Raw genomic sequence first — 17701 nt, 5'->3', positions numbered from 1 at the left:
CGCCAAGAGAATTTAACGCGTTGCATAAGCTGTTAATTTAGCTTGACAAGATGGAAAGCGCCTACAGTTTGTTATAAGTAGTGTTGCGGAACGAGCTGTTCTCGCCATCGGCCATACCATGCTGAATGCGCCGGTTCTCGTCCGATCACCGAAGCTAAGCAGCATTGGGCTCGGTCAGTACTTGGGAGGGAGACCGCCTGGGAACACCGAGTGCTGATGGCAACTTTTTTACTTCTCAAACTTTTTTTTTGCACAGAAGGAACAGAAAGTGGAAAGGGTGTTGTTTGATCTTGCAACGTCTCTGGTGTCTCGTTTAACACGCGAACAATAGCATACAATTAGCCAATCACAATTTGATGCGTGCGCACATGGGTTTATCTTTGGCACCCAGTGCGCATGACATACTCCTTTTTTCAATCTCCCTTCATCTTTTCTTTTTGCTATTTTTTTAAGAGAAGACAGAGGGGCGGGGTGGGTGCGTTGTTTAACTTTTCGTCGTCATTCGTTGCTCGTATCATTGCGCGCACGCGGAAACTTAATCCTTGCGCACACGGGTTTAACTTTGACGCGCGTGCAGTTGGTGTGTGCGATATCTCTAATCGGAAGAACACCGAGGGCACATGGCACATACTTCTGTTTTAATCTGCCTTGATGTGTGGTTTTTTTGGCTCAGAGGAAAAATAGAGGAGCGGGGGAAGAGTTCGATGGTGTTGTTCAACTTTTGCACGTCATTCGTTTCTCACGAAGGAAATTATTGCGTGTGTATTATGCCGGCGCACGTTTGCTTAGCTGTATAGCGCGCATGGCAGTTCGATCGTGTGAAATCTCTACTCGACATTATTTATTGCCGGTTTGTACAATAGCTTCAAGAACATATATTTGTCGGTATATGATGTTCATATGATTATGGGATACGTCGTAGTGGACTGCTCCGGAAATTTTGACGTCGTGGGTTCTTCTTGTTTGTTTGTTTCAAGGTGCGCCCAATATAAGCTAAGCTCACGGGCCTCAAACATTTCCGCCTCTACAAAGATGCGGCCGCCGAGGTCGGGATTCGACACTGCGTGACTTGCGGGCCAGCATCAAGTGCCAAGCCAGTATAGACCACAGTGGAGGGTGTCTTGGTCTTCCAAACATACCTGCTTTATATCGGTCACTTGTGTGAGGCTCAGTTATAAAAGCCGACGCAACAGACGTTCTTAAAGTTACGGAAAATCCCTAAACGAGCATGGCCGGTGGCGGCGGCCCGCAAGCGCACACACATCCGTGCGTAAAGGTTGGCGCACTCGTGCTTTTGCGCCCCAACGAAGGAACAGAGAGAGCTTTCAGTCGGAGAATCACAGAGGCTATAGTCACGCACCTTCGAAGTTTTTCGCCAAGAGAATTTAACGCGTTGCATAAGCTGTTAATTTAGCTTGACAAGATGGAAAGCGCCTACAGTTTGTTATAAGTAGTGTTGCGGAACGACCTGTTCTCGCCATCGGCCATACCATGCTGAATGCGCCGGTTCTCGTCCGATCACCGAAGCTAAGCAGCATTGGGCTCGGTCAGTACTTGGGAGGGAGACCACCTGGGAACACCGAGTGCTGGTGGCAATTTTTTTTACTTCTCAAACTATTTTTTTTTTGCACAGAAGGAACAGAAAGTGGAGAAGGGTGTTGTTTGATCTTGCAACGTCTCTGGTGTCTCGTTTAACACGCGAACAATAGCATACAATTAGCCAATCACAATTTGATGCGTGCGCACATGGGTTTATCTTTGGCACCCAGTGCGCATGACATATTCCATTTTTTCAATCTCCCTTCATCTTTTCTTTTTGCTATTTTTGTTAAGAGAAGACAGAGGGGCGGGGTGGGGGCGTTGTTTAACTTTTCGTCGTCATTCGTTGCTCGTATCATTACGCGCACGCGGAAACTTAATCCTTGCGCACACGGGTTTAACTTTGACGCGCGTGCAGTTGGTGTGTGCGATATCTCTAATCGGAAGAACACCGAGGGCACATGGCACATTCTTCTGTTTTATTCTGCCTTTATGTGTGGTTTTTTTGGCTCAAAGGAAAAATAGAGGAGCGGGGGAAGAGTTCGAGGGTGTTGTTCAACTTTTGCACGTCATTCGTTTCTCACGAAGGAAATTATTGCGTGTGTATTATGCCGGCGCACGTTTGCTTAGCTGTATAGCGCGCATGGCAGTTCGATCGTGTGAAATCTCTACTCGACATTATTTATTGCCGGTTTGTACAATAGCTTCTAGAACATATATTTGTCGGTATATGATGTTCATATGAATATGGGATACGTCGTAGTGGACTGCTCCGGAAATTTTGACGTCGTGGGGTCTTCTTGTTTGTTTGTTTCAAGGTGCGCCCAATATAAGCTAAGCTCACGGGCCTCAAACATTTCCGCCTCTACAAAGATGCGGCCGCCGAGGTCGGGATTCGACACTGCGTGACTTGCGGGCCAGCATCAAGTGCCAAGCCAGTATAGACCACAGTGGAGGGTGTCTTGGTCTTCCAAACATACCTGATTTATATCGGTCACTTGTGTGAGGCTCAGTTATAAAAGCCGACGCAACAGACGTTCTTAAAGTTACGGAAAATCCCTAAACGAGCATGGCCGGTGGCGGCGGCCCGCAAGCGCACACACATCCGTGCGTAAAGGTTGGCGCACTCGTGCTTTTGCGCCCTAACGAAGGAACAGAGAGAGCTTTCAGTCGGAGAATCACAGAGGCTATAGTCACGCACCTTCGAAGTTTTTCGCCAAGAGAATTTAACGCGTTGCATAAGCTGTTAATTTAGCTTGACAAGATGGAAAGCGCCTACAGTTTGTTATAAGTAGTGTTGCGGAACGACCTGTTCTCGCCATCGGCCATACCATGCTGAATGCGCCGGTTCTCGTCCGATCACCGAAGCTAAGCAGCATTGGGCTCGGTCAGTACTTGGGAGGGAGACCACCTGGGAACACCGAGTGCTGATGGCAATTTTTTTTACTTCTCAAACTATTTTTTTTTTTGCACAGAAGAAACAGAAAGTGGAGAAGGGTGTTGTTTGATCTTGCAACGTCTCTGGTGTCTCGTTTAACACGCGAACAATAGCATACAATTAGCCAATCACAATTTGATGCGTGCGCACATGGGTTTATCTTTGGCACCCAGTGCGCATGACATATTCCATTTTTTCAATCTCCCTTCATCTTTTCTTTTTGCTATTTTTGTTAAGAGAAGACAGAGGGGCGGGGTGGGGGCGTTGTTTAACTTTTCGTCGTCATTCGTTGCTCGTATCATTACGCGCACGCGGAAACTTAATCCTTGCGCACACGGGTTTAACTTTGACGCGCGTGCAGTTGGTGTGTGCGATATCTCTAATCGGAAGAACACCGAGGGCACATGGCACATACTTCTGTTTTAATCTGCCTTGATGTGTGGTTTTTTTGGCTCAGAGGAAAAATAGAGGAGCGGGGGAAGAGTTCGATGGTGTTGTTCAACTTTTGCACGTCATTCGTTTCTCACGAAGGAAATTATTGCGTGTGTATTATGCCGGCGCACGTTTGCTTAGCTGTATAGCGCGCATGGCAGTTCGATCGTGTGAAATCTCTACTCGACATTATTTATTGCCGGTTTGTACAATAGCTTCAAGAACATATATTTGTCGGTATATGATGTTCATATGATTATGGGATACGTCGTAGTGGACTGCTCCGGAAATTTTGACGTCGTGGGTTCTTCTTGTTTGTTTGTTTCAAGGTGCGCCCAATATAAGCTAAGCTCACGGGCCTCAAACATTTCCGCCTCTACAAAGATGCGGCCGCCGAGGTCGGGATTCGACACTGCGTGACTTGCGGGCCAGCATCAAGTGCCAAGCCAGTATAGACCACAGTGGAGGGTGTCTTGGTCTTCCAAACATACCTGCTTTATATCGGTCACTTGTGTGAGGCTCAGTTATAAAAGCCGACGCAAAAGACGTTCTTAATGTTACGGAAAATCCCTAAACGAGCATGGCCGGTGGCGGCGGCCCGCAAGCGCACACACATCCGTGCGTAAAGGTTGGCGCACTCGTGCTTTTGCGCCCCAACGAAGGAACAGAGAGAGCTTTCAGTCGGAGAATCACAGAGGCTATAGTCACGCACCTTCGAAGTTTTTCGCCAAGAGAATTTAACGCGTTGCATAAGCTGTTAATTTAGCTTGACAAGATGGAAAGCGCCTACAGTTTGTTATAAGTAGTGTTGCGGAACGAGCTGTTCTCGCCATCGGCCATACCATGCTGAATGCGCCGGTTCTCGTCCGATCACCGAAGCTAAGCAGCATTGGGCTCGGTCAGTACTTGGGAGGGAGACCGCCTGGGAACACCGAGTGCTGATGGCAACTTTTTTACTTCTCAAACTTTTTTTTTGCACAGAAGGAACAGAAAGTGGAAAGGGTGTTGTTTGATCTTGCAACGTCTCTGGTGTCTCGTTTAACACGCGAACAATAGCATACAATTAGCCAATCACAATTTGATGCGTGCGCACATGGGTTTATCTTTGGCACCCAGTGCGCATGACATACTCCTTTTTTCAATCTCCCTTCATCTTTTCTTTTTGCTATTTTTTTAAGAGAAGACAGAGGGGCGGGGTGGGTGCGTTGTTTAACTTTTCGTCGTCATTCGTTGCTCGTATCATTGCGCGCACGCGGAAACTTAAGGCCCAAACTCCATAAGCGCGAAAATGCACGCGACAGCGACGAGCGACGCGACGTAGATCGGCGTCGCGCGATCAGTCGCTAGCGCAGGCAAACCTCATTCACGCGACGGCTTCGGCGAGCGAATTCCACTGTTGGTGGCATGAGGCCGTCAACTCGCACCAAGAAAACCGCGTAGCGAGCGGTTTCCAATTTAAAAATAAGATATATTGTTGTGTAATGGAACGGAAAGTGTTTATTATTGCCTTGCAGCATTTTTTATATGCGCATGCGTAATAAACATTGCGTTATTTCTTGTTGCGCAAACGTGACTCGGGCAGGGTCACGTGCACCTATGTAGTTTTCGTCTTTTCCGGTTTTTTGCTATTGGCTGCTTGAGCCCAGCACTTCCGGGCGATGAGCGACGGTTTCCAAATCTGGAGAACCGAGCGATCGCGCGAAAATGAGCCCGCGACACGTCGCGCGAACGCCCTGTTTCGTCGCTCATAGCGTCGCTCGTCGCTGTCGCGTGCATTTTCGCGCTTATGGAGTTTGGGCTTAATCCTTGCGCACACGGGTTTAACTTTGACGCGCGTGCAGTTGGTGTGTGCGATATCTCTAATCGGAAGAACACCGAGGGCACATGGCACATACTTCTGTTTTAATCTGCCTTGATGTGTGGTTTTTTTGGCTCAGAGGAAAAATAGAGGAGCGGGGGAAGAGTTCGATGGTGTTGTTCAACTTTTGCACGTCATTCGTTTCTCACAAAGGAAATTATTGCGTGCGTATTATGCCGGCGCACGTTTGCTTAGCTGTATAGCGCGCATGGCAGTTCGATCGTGTGAAATCTCTACTCGACATTATTTATTGCCGGTTTGTACAATAGCTTCAAGAACATATATTTGTCGGTATATGATGTTCATATGATTATGGGATACGTCGTAGTGGACTGCTCCGGAAATTTTGACGTCGTGGGTTCTTCTTGTTTGTTTGTTTCAAGGTGCGCCCAATATAAGCTAAGCTCACGGGCCTCAAACATTTCCGCCTCTACAAAGATGCGGCCGCCGAGGTCGGGATTCGACACTGCGTGACTTGCGGGCCAGCATCAAGTGCCAAGCCAGTATAGACCACAGTGGAGGGTGTCTTGGTCTTCCAAACATACCTGCTTTATATCGGTCACTTGTGTGAGGCTCAGTTATAAAAGCCGACGCAACAGACGTTCTTAAAGTTACGGAAAATCCCTAAACGAGCATGGCCGGTGGCGGCGGCCCGCAAGCGCACACACATCCGTGCGTAAAGGTTGGCGCACTCGTGCTTTTGCGCCCCAACGAAGGAACAGAGAGAGCTTTCAGTCGGAGAATCACAGAGGCTATAGTCACGCACCTTCGAAGTTTTTCGCCAAGAGAATTTAACGCGTTGCATAAGCTGTTAATTTAGCTTGACAAGATGGAAAGCGCCTACAGTTTGTTATAAGTAGTGTTGCGGAACGACCTGTTCTCGCCATCGGCCATACCATGCTGAATGCGCCGGTTCTCGTCCGATCACCGAAGCTAAGCAGCATTGGGCTCGGTCAGTACTTGGGAGGGAGACCACCTGGGAACACCGAGTGCTGATGGCAATTTTTTTACTTCTCAAACTATTTTTTTTTTGCACAGAAGGAACAGAAAGTGGAGAAGGGTGTTGTTTGATCTTGTAACGTCTCTGGTGTCTCGTTTAACACGCGAACAATAGCATACAATTAGCCAATCACAATTTGATGCGTGCGCACATGGGTTTATCTTTGGCACCCAGTGCGCATGACATATTCCATTTTTTCAATCTCCCTTCATCTTTTCTTTTTGCTATTTTTGTTAAGAGAAGACAGAGGGGCGGGGTGGGGGCGTTGTTTAACTTTTCGTCGTCATTCGTTGCTCGTATCATTACGCGCACGCGGAAACTTAATCCTTGCGCACACGGGTTTAACTTTGACGCGCGTGCAGTTGGTGTGTGCGATATCTCTAATCGGAAGAACACCGAGGGCACATGGCACATTCTTCTGTTTTATTCTGCCTTTATGTGTGGTTTTTTTGGCTCAAAGGAAAAATAGAGGAGCGGGGGAAGAGTTCGAGGGTGTTGTTCAACTTTTGCACGTCATTCGTTTCTCACGAAGGAAATTATTGCGTGTGTATTATGCCGGCGCACGTTTGCTTAGCTGTATAGCGCGCATGGCAGTTCGATCGTGTGAAATCTCTACTCGACATTATTTATTGCCGGTTTGTACAATAGCTTCTAGAACATATATTTGTCGGTATATGATGTTCATATGAATATGGGATACGTCGTAGTGGACTGCTCCGGAAATTTTGACGTCGTGGGGTCTTCTTGTTTGTTTGTTTCAAGGTGCGCCCAATATAAGCTAAGCTCACGGGCCTCAAACATTTCCGCCTCTACAAAGATGCGGCCGCCGAGGTCGGGATTCGACACTGCGTGACTTGCGGGCCAGCATCAAGTGCCAAGCCAGTATAGACCACAGTGGAGGGTGTCTTGGTCTTCCAAACATACCTGATTTATATCGGTCACTTGTGTGAGGCTCAGTTATAAAAGCCGACGCAACAGACGTTCTTAAAGTTACGGAAAATCCCTAAACGAGCATGGCCGGTGGCGGCGGCCCGCAAGCGCACACACATCCGTGCGTAAAGGTTGGCGCACTCGTGCTTTTGCGCCCCAACGAAGGAACAGAGAGAGCTTTCAGTCGGAGAATCACAGAGGCTATAGTCACGCACCTTCGAAGTTTTTCGCCAAGAGAATTTAACGCGTTGCATAAGCTGTTAATTTAGCTTGACAAGATGGAAAGCGCCTACAGTTTGTTATAAGTAGTGTTGCGGAACGACCTGTTCTCGCCATCGGCCATACCATGCTGAATGCGCCGGTTCTCGTCCGATCACCGAAGCTAAGCAGCATTGGGCTCGGTCAGTACTTGGGAGGGAGACCACCTGGGAACACCGAGTGCTGATGGCAATTTTTTTTACTTCTCAAACTATTTTTTTTTTTTGCACAGAAGAAACAGAAAGTGGAGAAGGGTGTTGTTTGATCTTGCAACGTCTCTGGTGTCTCGTTTAACACGCGAACAATAGCATACAATTAGCCAATCACAATTTGATGCGTGCGCACATGGGTTTATCTTTGGCACCCAGTGCGCATGACATATTCCATTTTTTCAATCTCCCTTCATCTTTTCTTTTTGCTATTTTTGTTAAGAGAAGACAGAGGGGCGGGGTGGGGGCGTTGTTTAACTTTTCGTCGTCATTCGTTGCTCGTATCATTACGCGCACGCGGAAACTTAATCCTTGCGCACACGGGTTTAACTTTGACGCGCGTGCAGTTGGTGTGTGCGATATCTCTAATCGGAAGAACACCGAGGGCACATGGCACATACTTCTGTTTTAATCTGCCTTGATGTGTGGTTTTTTTGGCTCAGAGGAAAAATAGAGGAGCGGGGGAAGAGTTCGATGGTGTTGTTCAACTTTTGCACGTCATTCGTTTCTCACGAAGGAAATTATTGCGTGTGTATTATGCCGGCGCACGTTTGCTTAGCTGTATAGCGCGCATGGCAGTTCGATCGTGTGAAATCTCTACTCGACATTATTTATTGCCGGTTTGTACAATAGCTTCAAGAACATATATTTGTCGGTATATGATGTTCATATGATTATGGGATACGTCGTAGTGGACTGCTCCGGAAATTTTGACGTCGTGGGTTCTTCTTGTTTGTTTGTTTCAAGGTGCGCCCAATATAAGCTAAGCTCACGGGCCTCAAACATTTCCGCCTCTACAAAGATGCGGCCGCCGAGGTCGGGATTCGACACTGCGTGACTTGCGGGCCAGCATCAAGTGCCAAGCCAGTATAGACCACAGTGGAGGGTGTCTTGGTCTTCCAAACATACCTGATTTATATCGGTCACTTGTGTGAGGCTCAGTTATAAAAGCCGACGCAACAGACGTTCTTAAAGTTACGGAAAATCCCTAAACGAGCATGGCCGGTGGCGGCGGCCCGCAAGCGCACACACATCCGTGCGTAAAGGTTGGCGCACTCGTGCTTTTGCGCCCCAACGAAGGAACAGAGAGAGCTTTCAGTCGGAGAATCACAGAGGCTATAGTCACGCACCTTCGAAGTTTTTCGCCAAGAGAATTTAACGCGTTGCATAAGCTGTTAATTTAGCTTGACAAGATGGAAAGCGCCTACAGTTTGTTATAAGTAGTGTTGCGGAACGACCTGTTCTCGCCATCGGCCATACCATGCTGAATGCGCCGGTTCTCGTCCGATCACCGAAGCTAAGCAGCATTGGGCTCGGTCAGTACTTGGGAGGGAGACCACCTGGGAACACCGAGTGCTGATGGCAATTTTTTTTACTTCTCAAACTATTTTTTTTTTTGCACAGAAGAAACAGAAAGTGGAGAAGGGTGTTGTTTGATCTTGCAACGTCTCTGGTGTCTCGTTTAACACGCGAACAATAGCATACAATTAGCCAATCACAATTTGATGCGTGCGCACATGGGTTTATCTTTGGCACCCAGTGCGCATGACATATTCCATTTTTTCAATCTCCCTTCATCTTTTCTTTTTGCTATTTTTGTTAAGAGAAGACAGAGGGGCGGGGTGGGGGCGTTGTTTAACTTTTCGTCGTCATTCGTTGCTCGTATCATTACGCGCACGCGGAAACTTAATCCTTGCGCACACGGGTTTAACTTTGACGCGCGTGCAGTTGGTGTGTGCGATATCTCTAATCGGAAGAACACCGAGGGCACATGGCACATTCTTCGTTTTATTCTGCCTTTATGTGTGGTTTTTTTGGATCAGAGGAAAAATAGAGGAGCGGGGGAAGAGTTCGAGGGTGTTGTTCAACTTTTGCACGTCATTCGTTTCTCACGAAGGAAATTATTGCGTGTGTATTATGCCGGTGCACGTTTGCTTAGCTGTATAGCGCGCATGGCAGTTCGATCGTGTGAAATCTCTACTCGACATTATTTATTGCCGGTTTGTACAATAGCTTCAAGAACATATATTTGTCGGTATATGATGTTCATATGAATATGTGATACGTCGTAGTGGACTGCTCCGGAAATTTTGACGTCGTGGGATCTTCTTGTTTGTTTGTTTCAAGGTGCGCCCAATATAAGCTAAGCTCACGGGCCTCAAACATTTCCGCCTCTACAAAGATGCGGCCGCCGAGGTCGGGATTCGACACTGCGTGACTTGCGGGCCAGCATCAAGTGCCAAGCCAGTATAGACCACAGTGGAGGGTGTCTTGGTCTTCCAAACATACCTGATTTATATCGGTCACTTGTGTGAGGCTCAGTTATAAAAGCCGACGCAAAAGACGTTCTTAATGTTACGGAAAATCCCTAAACGAGCATGGCCGGTGGCGGCGGCCCGCAAGCGCACACACATCCGTGCGTAAAGGTTGGCGCACTCGTGCTTTTGCGCCCCAACGAAGGAACAGAGAGAGCTTTCAGTCGGAGAATCACAGAGGCTATAGTCACGCACCTTCGAAGTTTTTCGCCAAGAGAATTTAACGCGTTGCATAAGCTGTTAATTTAGCTTGACAAGATGGAAAGCGCCTACAGTTTGTTATAAGTAGTGTTGCGGAACGACCTGTTCTCGCCATCGGCCATACCATGCTGAATGCGCCGGTTCTCGTCCGATCACCGAAGCTAAGCAGCATTGGGCTCGGTCAGTACTTGGGAGGGAGAGCACCTGGGAACACCGAGTGGTGATGGCAATTTTTTTTACTTCTCAAACTATTTTTTTTTTGCACAGAAGGAACAGAAAGTGGAGAAGGGTGTTGTTTGATCTTGCAACGTCTCTGGTGTCTCGTTTAACACGCGAACAATAGCATACAATTAGCCAATCACAATTTGATGCGTGCGCACATGGGTTTATCTTTGGCACCCAGTGCGCATGACATATTCCATTTTTTCAATCTCCCTTCATCTTTTCTTTTGGCTATTTTTGTTAAGAGAAGACAGAGGGGCGGGGTGGGGGCGTTGTTAAACTTTTCGTCGTCATTCGTTGCTCGTATCATTACGCGCACGCGGAAACTTAATCCTTGCGCACACGGGTTTAACTTTGACGCGCGTGCAGTTGGTGTGGGCGATATCTCTAATCGGAAGAACACCGAGGGCACATGGCACATACTTCTGTTTTAATCTGCCTTGATGTGTGGTTTTTTTGGCTCAGAGGAAAAATAGAGGAGCGGGGGAAGAGTTCGATGGTGTTGTTCAACTTTTGCACGTCATTCGTTTCTCACAAAGGAAATTATTGCGTGCGTATTATGCCGGCGCACGTTTGCTTAGCTGTATAGCGCGCATGGCAGTTCGATCGTGTGAAATCTCTACTCGACATTATTTATTGCCGGTTTGTACAATAGCTTCAAGAACATATATTTGTCGGTATATGATGTTCATATGATTATGGGATACGTCGTAGTGGACTGCTCCGGAAATTTTGACGTCGTGGGTTCTTCTTGTTTGTTTGTTTCAAGGTGCGCCCAATATAAGCTAAGCTCACGGGCCTCAAACATTTCCGCCTCTACAAAGATGCGGCCGCCGAGGTCGGGATTCGACACTGCGTGACTTGCGGGCCAGCATCAAGTGCCAAGCCAGTATAGACCACAGTGGAGGGTGTCTTGGTCTTCCAAACATACCTGCTTTATATCGGTCACTTGTGTGAGGCTCAGTTATAAAAGCCGACGCAACAGACGTTCTTAAAGTTACGGAAAATCCCTAAACGAGCATGGCCGGTGGCGGCGGCCCGCAAGCGCACACACATCCGTGCGTAAAGGTTGGCGCACTCGTGCTTTTGCGCCCCAACGAAGGAACAGAGAGAGCTTTCAGTCGGAGAATCACAGAGGCTATAGTCACGCACCTTCGAAGTTTTTCGCCAAGAGAATTTAACGCGTTGCATAAGCTGTTAATTTAGCTTGACAAGATGGAAAGCGCCTACAGTTTGTTATAAGTAGTGTTGCGGAACGAGCTGTTCTCGCCATCGGCCAAACCATGCTGAATGCGCCGGTTCTCGTCCGATCACCGAAGCTAAGCAGCATTGGGCTCGGTCAGTACTTGGGAGGGAGACCGCCTGGGAACACCGAGTGCTGATGGCAACTTTTTTACTTCTCAAACTTTTTTTTTGCACAGAAGGAACAGAAAGTGGAAAGGGTGTTGTTTGATCTTGCAACGTCTCTGGTGTCTCGTTTAACACGCGAACAATAGCATACAATTAGCCAATCACAATTTGATGTGTGCGCACATGGGTTTATCTTTGGCACCCAGTGCGCATGACATACTCCATTTTTTCAATCTCCCTTCATCTTTTCTTTTTGCTATTTTTGTAAAGAGAAGACAGAGGGGCGGGGTGGGGGCGTTGTTTAACTTTTCGTCGTCATTCGTTGCTCGTATCATTACGCGCACGCGGAAACTTAATCCTTGCGCACACGGGTTTAACTTTGACGCGCGTGCAGTTGGTGTGTGCGATATCTCTAATCGGAAGAACACCGAGGGCACATGGCACATTCTTCTGTTTTATTCTGCCTTTATGTGTGGTTTTTTTGGATCAGAGGAAAAATAGAGGAGCGGGGGAAGAGTTCGAGGGTGTTGTTCAACTTTTGCACGTCATTCGTTTCTCACGAAGGAAATTATTGCGTGTGTATTATGCCGGTGCACGTTTGCTTAGCTGTATAGCGCGCATGGCAGTTCGATCGTGTGAAATCTCTACTCGACATTATTTATTGCCGGTTTGTACAATAGCTTCAGGAACATATATTTGTCGGTATATGATGTTCATATGAATATGGGATACGTCGTAGTGGACTGCTCCGGAAATTTTGACGTCGTGGGGTCTTCTTGTTTGTTTGTTTCAAGGTGCGCCCAATATAAGCTAAGCTCACGGGCCTCAAACATTTCCGCCTCTACAAAGATGCGGCCGCCGAGGTCGGGATTCGACACTGCGTGACTTGCGGGCCAGCATCAAGTGCCAAGCCAGTATAGACCACAGTGGAGGGTGTCTTGGTCTTCCAAACATACCTGATTTATATCGGTCACTTGTGTGAGGCTCAGTTATAAAAGCCGACGCAAAAGACGTTCTTAATGTTACGGAAAATCCCTAAACGAGCATGGCCGGTGGCGGCGGCCCGCAAGCGCACACACATCCGTGCGTAAAGGTTGGCGCACTCGTGCTTTTGCGCCCCAACGAAGGAACAGAGAGAGCTTTCAGTCGGAGAATCACAGAGGCTATAGTCACGCACCTTCGAAGTTTTTCGCCAAGAGAATTTAACGCGTTGCATAAGCTGTTAATTTAGCTTGACAAGATGGAAAGCGCCTACAGATTGTTATAAGTAGTGTTGCGGAACGACCTGTTCTCGCCATCGGCCATACCATGCTGAATGCGCCGGTTCTCGTCCGATCACCGAAGCTAAGCAGCATTGGGCTCGGTCAGTACTTGGGAGGGAGACCACCTGGGAACACCGAGTGCTGATGGCAATTTTTTTACTTCTCAAACTTTTTTTTTTTGCACAGAAGGAACAGAAAGTGGAGAAGGGTGTTGTTTGATCTTGCAACGTCTCTGGTGTCTCGTTTAACACGCGAACAATAGCATACAATTAGCCAATCACAATTTGATGCGTGCGCACATGGGTTTATCTTTGGCACCCAGTGCGCATGACATACTCCATTTTTCAATCTCCCTTCATCTTTTCTTTTTGCTATTTTTTTAAGAGAAGACAGAGGGGCGGGGTGGGTGCGTTGTTTAACTTTTCGTCGTCATTCGTTGCTCGTATCATTACGCGCACGCGGAAACTTAATCCTTGCGCACACGGGTTTAACTTTGACGCGCGTGCAGTTGGTGTGTGCGATATCTCTAATCGGAAGAACACCGAGGGCACATGGCACATACTTCTGTTTTAATCTGCCTTGATGTGTGGTTTTTTTGGCTCAGAGGAAAAATAGAGGAGCGGGGGAAGAGTTCGATGGTGTTGTTCAACTTTTGCACGTCATTCGTTTCTCACAAAGGAAATTATTGCGTGTGTATTATGCCGGCGCACGTTTGCTTAGCTGTATAGCGCGCATGGCAGTTCGATCGTGTGAAATCTCTACTCGACATTATTTATTGCCGGTTTGTACAATAGCTTCAAGAACATATATTTATCGGTATATGATGTTCATATGATTATGGGATACGTCGTAGTGAACTGCTCCGGAAATTTTGACGTCGTGGGTTCTTCTTGTTTGTTTGTTTCAAGGTGCGCCCAATATAAGCTAAGCTCACGGGCCTCAAACGATTCCGCCTCTACAGAAAATGCGGCCGCCGAGGTCGGGATTCGACACTGCGTGACTTGCGGGCCAGCATCGAGTGCCAAGCCAGTATAGACCACAGTGGAGGGTGTCTTGGTCTTCCAAACATACCTGCTTTATATCGGTCACTTGTGTGCGGCTCAGTTATAAAAGCCGACGCAACAGACGTTCTTAAAGTTACGGAAAATGCCTTAACGAGCATGGCCGGTGGCGGCGGCCCGCAAGCGCACACACATCCGTGCGTAAAGGTTGGCGCACTCGTGCTTTTGCGCCCCAACGAAGGAACAGAGAGAGCTTTCAGTCGGAGAATCACAGAGGCTATAGTCACGCACCTTCGAAGTTTTTCGCCAAGAGAATTTAACGCGTTGCATAAGCTGTTAATTTAGCTTGACAAGATGGAAAGCGCCTACAGATTGTTATAAGTAGTGTTGCGGAACGGCCTGTTCTCGCCATCGGCCATACCATGCGATTCCACTTCGGGCCGCGATAGCGAGCGGACGCGTTTGGAATGGGCTCCGTCGGAGCGGTATCAGCGGCCGTTTCTGGCCGCGGAAACAGGGTGATAGCTGCCTCGGATAACGAGTATCGCGTTGTTCTGCCTAGTCTGCCTTCAGGACGTCTGGTTTTGAATACTGTTTTTGTGCACGCGGATGTGAGGGCACGGCCCTACCGTGTAGAAGACTTCAGGGATATGCTGAGTGATTTGAAACTGCTCTCCGAGGTTACGGCCTTGGGGGCGTATCAAATGAATCACGTTTGGGCCGTCACGTTCAAATGTGCCGAAGGTGCGAAGAGGCTGCTGGAAAAAGTGGAAGTGAAAGTGAAGGGCCAGCGTTGCCTCCTCATCGATCCATCGAACCAGGAGCTTCGGTTGAAGCTGCACTGGCTCCTGCCTACCGTACCGGACGACGACGTGCGAGCGGCCTTCCTGAACTATGGCAGAGTGACGGACATTATCAAGGAACGGTGGAAGGTCAGTGGTGTGACTGACAAGGCGTCAACGACGCGAAATGTGGCGATGACACTTAAGGCGGGAGTCAAGCCAGAAGATTTACCCCATCAAATAAGGATTGCTGGTGAGCTGGCTCTTGTGGTGGTGCCGGGAAGGGCACCGCTATGCCTTCGTTGCCAGTGCACTGGACACATTCGTCGGGACTGTAAGGTACCACGGTGCACGTTGTGTCATCGCTTTGGACACAACGAGTCGGAATGCGTGCGTACCTACGCCAGTGTTGCAGGGCCCGTGGGAAGCGACGACACTTCGGAGCTCCTAATGGACGAAGCAGATTCCGAGGCAGCAGCGAGAGTGGAGGCAGAAAGTGCCATGATGGACAGCGTGCCAGCTGAGCAAATCTCGGGTGAGAGTGCTCACGTAAAGTCGACGAACCTCAAAGCCGAAGATACATTGTTGGTGAAAAATGATTCCTCCGAAGCACTGCAGACGCAGGAGGACAAAAGCAACGTGACAGAAGAGGTCAACAGGGAAGTAGTGGAGGAAATGGACATTTCCAAGGAGGGCACCACGACGAATAAGCGATCACACGAAGGCGCCCAGGGAGAGAGCGAATCTACCGACCCAAGCAGTCGCGATGAACCTCCAGCAAAAGCAACCCCTGTACGTCGACCGACAGTGCGGCCACGGCCGAACATCCCACAGGATCGGAGGCTGACGGCGACGACGAAGCCGCCGCCACCGCCCCCGGTCACGTAGCAGTAAGCTGTGTAAGCCCCGACCTATGTCGCGGGCCTCAAGGTCTTGTGTAGACAGGAGCATAAGCCCATACTCTGGGTCTCTATTATTAATTATTCAAATGGCGCTGCCAGATAAATCCTTGCGATTTGCTACAATCAATGTTCGAGGGCTTGCGGCGAGGAGAAAACAACGACAGTTGTATAGACTGGTGATCGAACATGATTTAGACATCATTGCCATACAAGAAACCAAAATTGGAAGTGAAGATGAGACCAAGAGTATGGTGCTACCTTTCATGTCAATGTACTACGCGGGTGTGAGTCACGCCATAGGGCAATCCGCGGGGTGCGTTCTTTTTGTGCGCCAACACCCAGGCCTTGAAGTGAGGGGCGTGAGGTCAGATTTGGCGGGGCGCATGGTTTTGTGTGATTTTCGTTATGGTTCAGTTGAATGGCGAGTGATATGCCTTTATGCTCCTAATTTGTTCGAAGAACGAAGACATTTCTTCGAGAGTGTCAGAAATTACTGCAACGTCGAAAGGAACCTGGTACTGATGGGGGACTTTAATTGTGTACTGGCAGCGCGTGATAAATCAAGTGGTACAGCGTATAGAGACGCCAGCACGGCTGAGCTTCGCGAATTAATTGATGAATACGGGCTTGAGGACGTGGCGGACTGCTTGGAGTGCGACCGCATTGTGCGCTTCACGCATTTCCAAGCAGCCAGCCACGCCCGACTGGACAGAGTGTATGTTCCGGCTGAATTGATAGCCCTTGCGCAAGAATATCGTGTGCAATCGGTGTCATTCAGTGACCACTGTCTAGTCATGTTCGATGTTAATAAGAAAGCGAAAAACCGAAATAACTTTGCGTGGGAATTATGGAAACTTAATGCTAAAATTTTGGAGGATGAGGTTTTCTGTGAGAAAGTGTTAGCCCTGCTCGAAGAGATAAAGAACCAGACAAACACAACAATATGTGAGAAATGGGAAACATTTAAGCAAACAGCTAAATTGAAGGCACTTGAACGAGCCAGCGCTTTAAAACACGAAAAGAATAAGTACGAGGAAAACCTGCGGCAAAGCTTGCAAATGCTAACTTATGAAGAAAGCCTATCGCCTGGGACGTTCAAAGACGACATTAACACACTGAAGCAAAAACTTGAGCAGGCTGATATCGAACGCTATCGGGGAGCGTTGGTGCGAGCTAGAGTAGAAGCAACGATAACAGGCGAGGCGCCAACTAAACGAGCCCTCGCAAAGGAAAAAAAGTGGGCCCGCCGGAACGAGATTCACGAAGTGGAACAAGACGGTGTTATCTTATATGATCAGAGCGGCATCGAACACGTGTTCACAGCGTTCTACAGAAAGCTGTTCGCGCGTTGTCCGGTGGACGTAGAGGGTTTCGAGACTGAATTCATGCCTTTAATGCCAAAGATTGACGATAGCTCAAAGGAAATGTTAGAGCGCCGTATTACGGCCGATGAGATTGCGGTGGCGATAGACGATTTGAAACGTGGGAAATCTCCCGGGCCCGACGGGCTAGGAGCCGATTTTTATAAGGCGTTCAAGTACGAAGTAGCCCCTATACTGGCCGCAATTTTAGACGATGCATATGAGCGCAAACGACTACCACCTTCATTCCTGTCCACACACACAGTTCTTATCCCGAAAACAGATGATCGCGACACATTAAAGCGGGTAACAGCATATCGCCCTATCAGCTTAGCGAACGTCGACTATAAGATATTCATGAAAGTGTTGGCTAAAAGACTGCAAACAGTAGTGAAAGATATAGTTGGACCACACCAGACGTGCGGTATCAAGGAACGAACCATTTTCACGAACATTCATACGGCGAGAAGCATACTAGAGTGTTGTGACGTATTGTGCGAGAAGGTCGCAATGCTCCAGTTGGATCTGGAAAAGGCGTTCGACCGGGTACCGCACGACATACTATTTGCCATTCTGGAGTACGTGAACGTAGGATCTGTTATCATGGAAGGTGTCGCAATGGCGTACAGGGGTTGCACGAC

At 48.3% G+C, this 17701-nt stretch overlaps 9 non-coding genes and 1 pseudogene across 9 annotated transcripts; all 10 read left to right on the top strand.

Annotated features, from left to right (window-relative positions):
• The first annotated feature begins 103 nt into the window (after positions 1-103).
• Positions 104-222, top strand: LOC142768024 (5S ribosomal RNA). Its single transcript, XR_012885228.1, has one exon. It is a non-coding gene; the product is annotated as a 5S ribosomal RNA (ribosomal RNA).
• A 1254-nt stretch (positions 223-1476) lies between these two features.
• Positions 1477-1595, top strand: LOC142768027 (5S ribosomal RNA). The gene has a single exon (XR_012885233.1). It is a non-coding gene; the product is annotated as a 5S ribosomal RNA (ribosomal RNA).
• A 1261-nt stretch (positions 1596-2856) lies between these two features.
• LOC142767958 (5S ribosomal RNA) lies at positions 2857-2975 on the top strand. The gene has a single exon (XR_012885171.1). It is a non-coding gene; the product is annotated as a 5S ribosomal RNA (ribosomal RNA).
• Positions 2976-4237: 1262 nt separating this feature from the next.
• Positions 4238-4356, top strand: LOC142768023 (5S ribosomal RNA). The gene has a single exon (XR_012885227.1). It is a non-coding gene; the product is annotated as a 5S ribosomal RNA (ribosomal RNA).
• A 1793-nt stretch (positions 4357-6149) lies between these two features.
• On the top strand, positions 6150-6268 carry LOC142767953 (5S ribosomal RNA). Its single transcript, XR_012885167.1, has one exon. It is a non-coding gene; the product is annotated as a 5S ribosomal RNA (ribosomal RNA).
• Positions 6269-7528: 1260 nt separating this feature from the next.
• LOC142767942 (5S ribosomal RNA) lies at positions 7529-7647 on the top strand. Its single transcript, XR_012885156.1, has one exon. It is a non-coding gene; the product is annotated as a 5S ribosomal RNA (ribosomal RNA).
• A 1263-nt stretch (positions 7648-8910) lies between these two features.
• LOC142767930 (5S ribosomal RNA) lies at positions 8911-9029 on the top strand. Its single transcript, XR_012885145.1, has one exon. It is a non-coding gene; the product is annotated as a 5S ribosomal RNA (ribosomal RNA).
• Positions 9030-10290: 1261 nt separating this feature from the next.
• Positions 10291-10409, top strand: LOC142768066 (5S ribosomal RNA; annotated as a pseudogene).
• A 1261-nt stretch (positions 10410-11670) lies between these two features.
• LOC142768048 (5S ribosomal RNA) lies at positions 11671-11789 on the top strand. The gene has a single exon (XR_012885241.1). It is a non-coding gene; the product is annotated as a 5S ribosomal RNA (ribosomal RNA).
• A 1256-nt stretch (positions 11790-13045) lies between these two features.
• LOC119183001 (5S ribosomal RNA) lies at positions 13046-13164 on the top strand. Its single transcript, XR_012885248.1, has one exon. It is a non-coding gene; the product is annotated as a 5S ribosomal RNA (ribosomal RNA).
• Positions 13165-17701: the final 4537 nt, after the last annotated feature.

Source organism: Rhipicephalus microplus, chromosome 7, assembly GCF_043290135.1.
Source record: "Rhipicephalus microplus isolate Deutch F79 chromosome 7, USDA_Rmic, whole genome shotgun sequence".
Lineage (NCBI taxonomy): Eukaryota > Metazoa > Arthropoda > Arachnida > Ixodida > Ixodidae > Rhipicephalus > Rhipicephalus microplus.
The sequence above is the reverse complement of the archived record's forward strand: the minus strand, read 5'-3'. Positions and strand labels throughout refer to the sequence as shown.